This window comes from Hippoglossus hippoglossus, chromosome 3 (assembly GCF_009819705.1).
Source record: "Hippoglossus hippoglossus isolate fHipHip1 chromosome 3, fHipHip1.pri, whole genome shotgun sequence".
Classification (NCBI taxonomy): Eukaryota; Metazoa; Chordata; class Actinopteri; order Pleuronectiformes; family Pleuronectidae; genus Hippoglossus; species Hippoglossus hippoglossus.
Genome location: NC_047153.1, coordinates 6583253 through 6590598, shown reverse-complemented (window position 1 = coordinate 6590598; position 7346 = coordinate 6583253). Strand labels below are relative to the sequence as shown.

The 7346-nt window shown below is 40.9% G+C and overlaps 1 non-coding gene across 1 annotated transcript; it reads left to right on the top strand.

Annotated features, from left to right (window-relative positions):
• The first annotated feature begins 547 nt into the window (after positions 1-547).
• On the top strand, positions 548-629 carry trnas-gcu. The gene has a single exon. It is a non-coding gene; the product is annotated as a tRNA-Ser (tRNA).
• The last annotated feature ends 6717 nt before the right edge of the window (positions 630-7346 follow it).

Sequence of the window (7346 nt, the reverse complement as noted above, 5' to 3'; positions counted from 1 at the left end):
AGATGGCAATCAGCAGGAGATGTGTCTTGAAGATGAAAGCAGGGAAAGAGAAACAGACGGAGAGCGAGAGAAAGGAGAGCCTCTTAAGGCACCTCCATCAGCCTGTCGTTAGGAGGGTAATGAACCTAGCACCACTGCTGCCAAGCAACCAATGACTCTCTCACACACACACACACACACACACACACACACACACACACACACACACACACACACACACACACACACACACACACACAACAAAGAAATCTCTCAAGCATCCATAGTCTGTCTCTGCTACTCGTCCTTTATCAGACAATCTTTGCAATTACAGTTTTTATACACAAAAGATTCTTGGTACTAAAATCGTAAGAGTAAAAATAACAAATCAATGGCCTGTTCATTTACTCAAATCCATCTCTTTCTTGTATTTCATGTATACTTCTTTTGCCATATGTATGTGTTACTGTACTTTATGTATCCTACTTTAAACATGCAACGAAACATGCGCTTACAGAATAATTCTAATAATTTCGATTTTAATTCAATCTCTACACAATGTGTATATGACGAGGTGGCCGAGTGGTTAAGGCGATGGACTGCTAATCCATTGTGCTCTGCACGCGTGGGTTCGAATCCCATCCTCGTCGAGCATTAACATATTGCTAGAAGGGAAACAAACAACTGACAAATGTTTATGTTCAGAGAGGAAATGCAGTGTCTCTCAAGCAGCAGTTTTCTCCACAACCTGGAGAAAATGTCTGTTACTTTGATAGAGAACAATAGAAGCTGATGTGATTGTCCATCACTGAAACTCACCAGCTGACACTGGATCCCTTCTATGCAATATACTTGATTCGTCCTGCTGTGGCCTCTTCTTCAGATTGGATAACAGGATTGGGAATAAGCATCAAGTTAAAAAAAAGATTAATCACACTCATGTTCACTAGCAACTAGAGTTTGTAATTTCTCCCAGTGTCAGAGAAAAAGAGACCTTAATAATCGAGACTCCTTCTCAAATATAGTGCCAACAGTTTTGAAAGAACTGAACCCAGTGAAGCTTTGAAACGAATGAGACCTGATCAAGCTAAGTAGCACTGCTGTTAACATAAGACATGTTTACTGGTGTTATTAATCAAGAAACCTACTTCTCAAGTCAGGCTTCAAGCACTTCTGCTTTGGTTTCACTTCCTGGATCCATCTTTATATTCAGCCTATGCATAAGACAGCACGAGACAAACACTATAAGCATCTAAAACATTGATACGCTAATTTATAAGCTTGAAGAATTTTTGTAAAGATTATCATGGTAAATAAATGATTCAGATATTGATAATGTAAACATTGGTGATTCTATCCTGACTTGAACTTATACATGATATCTTCACATCTGTCTGTGCAGATGCATGCAACGCATTTCCACATGAGCAAACCAATGTTTTTGTGTGTGGCTTTGTTTACGTGTCAGCAGTCGTCACCGACAAACCACCCCCTGAGGACGTGGGTTGGACTGTCAGCCTCAGTCAGACATCACACACACACACACGCACACTTTGATGTCTGTCACCTTCTCTTGAGAGATCAGGCAGCCATATACATGGCTCAATACCTCCATGATCTTCTGCCAGAGAGAATCCAGCTCAGACCCTTGTCAGTTACAGCTTTGTCACAAAGCTTTCTACAGTATTAATCTCATCTTCTCATTGCAGGGAGTATACTGATTGTGGCATAGTGCACTCTCCCTCATTTTTGCACTCTCACACAGAAGCAGTTATTGTCAGGAGAAAAGAAACACGGTCATGCCGGCACCGCAACAAAGTAAAGCAAGGACACAGCAGATCTTACCCACGGCGAACACTGACATGTGATGTCAAGGAAAGTTCAGAGGCAGCTTATTCATTGATGAGGACTCTGGTTAATTGAGCCAATGTCAATACTTCACACATGTATGAACAACTCAGAGCCCTGGCACCGGCACACGGGTGCTTTTATTAGTTCGACATATTTTTGACAAGTTTGACAAGTGAGAACGTTTACTGGAGTGATATGAAGCTGGTTCCATGAACTGAGGATACAGGTAGATTAATATGTTCTCACCTAAAGGTTCAGTGTGTAAGATTTAGGTGAAAGGGCAGAAATTGATTATAAAATGATCTTAGGGATGTTTTCACTAGTGTTTAATCATCTAAATTGTACGAATTGTTGTTTTCTTAACCTTATAATAGGACCTTTATATCTCAATACTTTACACTAACAACCGGAGCGGCTCCTCTCTATGGAGGCCGCCATGATGTTTATGTTTGAGTGCAACTATTGAGTCAACTTTCCACTGAGTTCTAAAACTGTCTCCTAAGCCCCTCCCCTCCCGGTCGGACGTTTCTGTTCCGTTTCCATCTCAGTCTTGTGGGTTGTTGTGTATTCTGTTGTTAGATCAGAGTGATAGTTTTAGCAAAATGACAAAAAGTAGTTTTTACACCCTTAAGGTAAACCTAGGTAAGTTCTATATTTGGTTGTGTGTAAAACCCAAAACTCACAGACAGCTTTATTGGTAGATTCTAAAGTCAGCAACAGCACAACAAAAAGAAAACGAAGCAGCCAGAAGTGCTTACTGTTGCTCTTTGGTTTGTCATCTCTTTCACTTGTATTAGTAGGCACCAACACTTCTGTCAAAGACAACAGCAGCTGCAGCTTTTCATGACATTTTGCTGGATGGCTGCAGAAAAACACTGCTGACTGTTTTATTCATAGCAGCAAGGAGGATGCACTGCAGGGTATCAAGGCTTCATGCAAACAGTTTAACCATAATAAGAATGGAGCCTCATCCACTGCATGGCCACTATCAAGGGTCACAATTTAAACACAATCCTCATAACCAAAGGTTCATTTTTCATTTTTCAAGGCTGAATACAGAATTTTTAAGAACAAAAATTATCAATATTTAACAACGATTTTCAAATATGCCTCATTTTCATGAGCTAAAATATGAGTCCAGTCATGTAAGGGTATTCGCGGCCTGCCCGTGCATATTCATAGACTAACTCCTCAATTGTGTGGACTCGTTTGTGTGTCTCAGCTCGTAATACTCAGACAGCAGCTTGGTGGCCGAGCTGTGTTGCTGATTGTAGGTGACAGGGACACTGCTGGCCAGAGGGACCTGGAAATGTTGGCATGGCAGTGGGGAAAGGTCACCACCACAACACTGTCAGCATCATCGCTGTGACACAGTGGGAACAACAAAGAGACTGGAGCACATTCACACGTCCACTTTTTTGGGAACTGTTTAGGCCAAACACAAATGTCTGTAACGTTCTATCCAGCATTAATATAAAACAAAAATAGAGCTTCATTAAAGCGTATTCATATCAGAACATCAAGATCAGTCCCTTTGAAAACACCAGTGGAGGAAATTACAATTTCATTTGAGTAATAAAGAAAGGATGTTGCATTTTAATACAATAATCTATAACTGTGTCTCAATTCAGGGACTTGAAGGCTGCAAATGTCTCCTTCCATTTTCCTTCCGTTTGGACAACTGTAAAAAACATGGCGGCCTCCAAAGAGAGGACCCGCTCCCGTTATAAATACAAAGTATTTAAATATAAAGTATTCAGATACAAAGGGCCCATTCTAGGGTAAAGAAAACAACAATTTGTACAATTTAGGTGATCACACGCATTTTATAATCATTTCTGCCAATAGATCCCTTTCACCTAAATCTTACTGGACCTTTAAGTTTAGATGTATACTGCTCCACTTGTGATGCACAGGTTGAGCACTGAGCATGAATATGAATGTGTTTATGACATTTGGTGAACAGAAAAAAAATAAATGCATGTATTGATAAGGGTGATGTAGATGAAGAATTTAATTCTTCATGTATTTGGCCAATTTGATCCAGTGGGTAGAGAATTTGAGTGACAGGGATGATGTTATTCTGACTTCACTCAGCCAACACATGCACTCACTAGATAAATACAGTATATGGTCGGTTCATCTTTTAAGTATCTTCTAATACAAAATGTAACAGCTGCACATGGACTCCATTATACGTGGTGTGTGTATAAATTATACCCGTCCTTCAACAGTTATTTCATGCCATTTTTTCTCGTGTTGCACGTTTAATATATTACAATGATTTGCAAAGAATATTTTTCTTACTGAGATTTCTGTATTTTATTCTATTCTTTCAGACTCAGCCTTTTTTCAGGCTTAATTTTCTGTGTCTGATTCTCTCGCTGAACTCTCCTCTCTGTAGCTGCTTTGCGCTCTTTGTCTCTCCACTCTGCTCTCTCCTTATAACTTCTCAAGTACAAGTGGGAGCAGAGGGTAGGAGGAGGGAGTGATTGGAATTCATTATGGTCAAATGATTGCAAACTCTGGAAGCCGAGAGGCTTTTCTAATCACAGCTGAATGAGCTGCAAAGTTAATGTGGGCCGGCTGTGGAGTGGGGGAGAATGGAGGAGTGAGAACTCCATCGTCAGTGTAGAGCTCTCAAGGGCTCTTCACACAGCTCTAATGGTGGAATTGTTCTGACACTGAATGGATACATGAGATGCTGTGTTTCACAGCCATGACTCACTCTAAAAATGTATTCAGGTTTTCTGCAGTGCAGAGAGAAGTATTTTATTGAAATGTTTTCAGGGGAAAGAACTGTTTCCTGTTTTAAAAGGTCAGGCTATTTAGGATCACTATAGGATTGACTACTGTTGGTTTCATACGAAGATTTCAGACATTTAAAAATCTCACAATATTTTCCACAATTCCCTCAGGATCAATAAAGTATCTATCTTTATGAAATTTTAGCGGAAAACGCTACTGATATTAGGGAGTCAAATATTCCTGATACTCATACATATATTACAATATATTTTGCAATGATTCCTAAGAGGATTTTCAAACCCTTCCAAGAAAGAAATGTAAATTAGGCTATCTGTCCATCTTTTTGTCCATTTATTCATCCATCCATCCTAAATAGCATGTTAGTAAAGACAAATAGTGAAAAAGCCAAGTAACAATAACTTAATCTAACTTGCTAGTTAAAACTGGACCTGGTTTTCAGCTGTGATTATTTAGTAACTTTCAACAATGCCTACATACCGTCATTCAGCTCTTCAGGCTTTTTGTTTCTTGCAGTTTTATATTAATCAATTAAAGAACATCAATAATCGTAACCATGCTGAATTCAATTTATCTCCATCAATAATTGAATTACATTTCACACTGATGTATGGAACTGATGAAGACTCGTATGATCGTCATGTCTCCAGTCAAATCCTCTCTCATCCCTTTTCCCTTTTTTTTCATATCAAGATGCCGGACGAGTGCTGCCCCAATAAAAATTTCCCATTCCTGGAATGGCTGTGTCCTCTTTCTAATATGAAGCGGTGGAGGGCTACTGCATTTCAAATCCTGTTTGGGTCTCTTTGCTCCTCCTCTACCCGTCTGGGCAAGTTGGCACCTACTACAAAGCAGCTGAAGAGTTGGCACACAGTGGAGATGTGAGGGCTGGGGATCAGAGACGAGGAGATCACTCATCCTGCCATCAACTTGGCGCAGACTTTTGGGAGCGACTCACTACAGATTAGCCTGCAGTGCTAACCTGTGCGACTGCAGACCTTTGGCGAAGTACATCAATGGCTAAGAGACTCCCCGCAGACTTTAAAGACATATGTGCACATGGCAGATCAAATTAAAATGCTGACACTGAGGTGGTTTCATCTTTTGGCACTATCTTCCAAAGAGCCACCTGGCCAGTGCTGCGTGCCTGTGCTCATCACAGAGTCCTCATTGGAGATAACTGCTGGTGTTAGCCTGGAAATTTCCAGCTCTCCAGTCCAAAGCCATATGTCTCTGTTAGGCTATGCATAATATTGTACATATTATGCCGCTCTCTGCCGTGCCATCTGAAGATCCAATAATGATTTGCCCTATAAACAAGGCTACAAGCAGTTTAGTTCCGGAAGTGAACAAAGGATAGATAAGCAAGGGTTTAAGATTTACTCTTTATTACCACAAACCAAAGACTAAACACAAACATTAGTCAAGAGAAATAAGTTACCAGATCTACTACAAAGAAGTGAATACGTGTGATGCGTGGGATGCTGTGGTTCAGGAGGTAGAGAGGGTCGTCCACTAATTACCAACTAGGTCGATGGTACGATCTGGTTGGACACTCAGTCTAAGTTCTGTAGTGTCCTTGGGCAAGATACCAAACCCCATTTTTCAGTTAGGACAGCTTTCTGACTGGAAATATTTTCTTAGTGTTCACAAATAATTTAATTAGTTTAATCAAAAATATTTATAAAGATAACATAATCATGTATTAGTCCCACTATGGGAAATTTACAACACACACAAATAAATAACCCGTCATTTAGCACGTTTAATGTTTTTCTTACACAGAAAGGATCTATATAAATGTGCCATTACTTTATATTACCAGTCGTTTGGCCTGAAGAGGGACGGCTTATACTTGTAAAGTTCAGATCCAAATATGATACAAGAGGCAGAAAGACAGATTTATGATGATAAGTATCTGAGAACTGACACACGGTGCTGGAGGTTTACCCAGAATGCTTCATCGTTCCTGGATGAACATCTACAGTCACATCACGGTGACCTGAGATCAAGTGTCTGAGTTTATTAGACGTCATCAACACAGGGGCTCAGCTTCTCCTCAGTGTCCGTCCGTCCCCCCCGCAACACGCACACGCACACACACACAGCATGGACTATCAGGGACTCACATACAGGTCGTTTAATACCACGCGAATGGCACAAATTCAAAAATGATGAGTGTAAATCTAAACGGTGTTAAACTGAGCTGCAATTATGAGGTCCCCTGTTGCTAATGAGACAGTTTAGCCAGAGGAGGCCCCACATAGCTGGAAAGCCTCTGACTGATCGCAATGCTAAGAGGTGTTTACTGAAGTTGCCGGATCTTATTCTCACACTCCGGGCAAACCCGACTCCTGGTGTGAGTGTACAGGGGTGTGACGAGTGTGTGCCAGCTGCATATCACTGTTGATGGACACAAACAGACTGGTGGGAGGCCACATGGATCTTTGCCTACATCGACGAGATTTAACTGGCCCCCTGGTTTCTGTCAAAGTAAAAGTTGTGTGTTTTGTGCGCGTAGTGATTTGATGAGGGCAACAGAGAGCACATTACTATTATTTCTAGAGGGAGACCACGATTAATGCATTTATTAATTAAGCCGAGACAACAGGGCAGCTGTCCAGAGCACACGCTGCCCCGACGGCTGACTTAATCAGAGTAGCAAGAATGAGATTATTAATAACCTCAAACACCACCCAAGGACAGCTCACAGCGCTGCATCCTGCTTCGTCAGCGCTGTTTCACGGGGT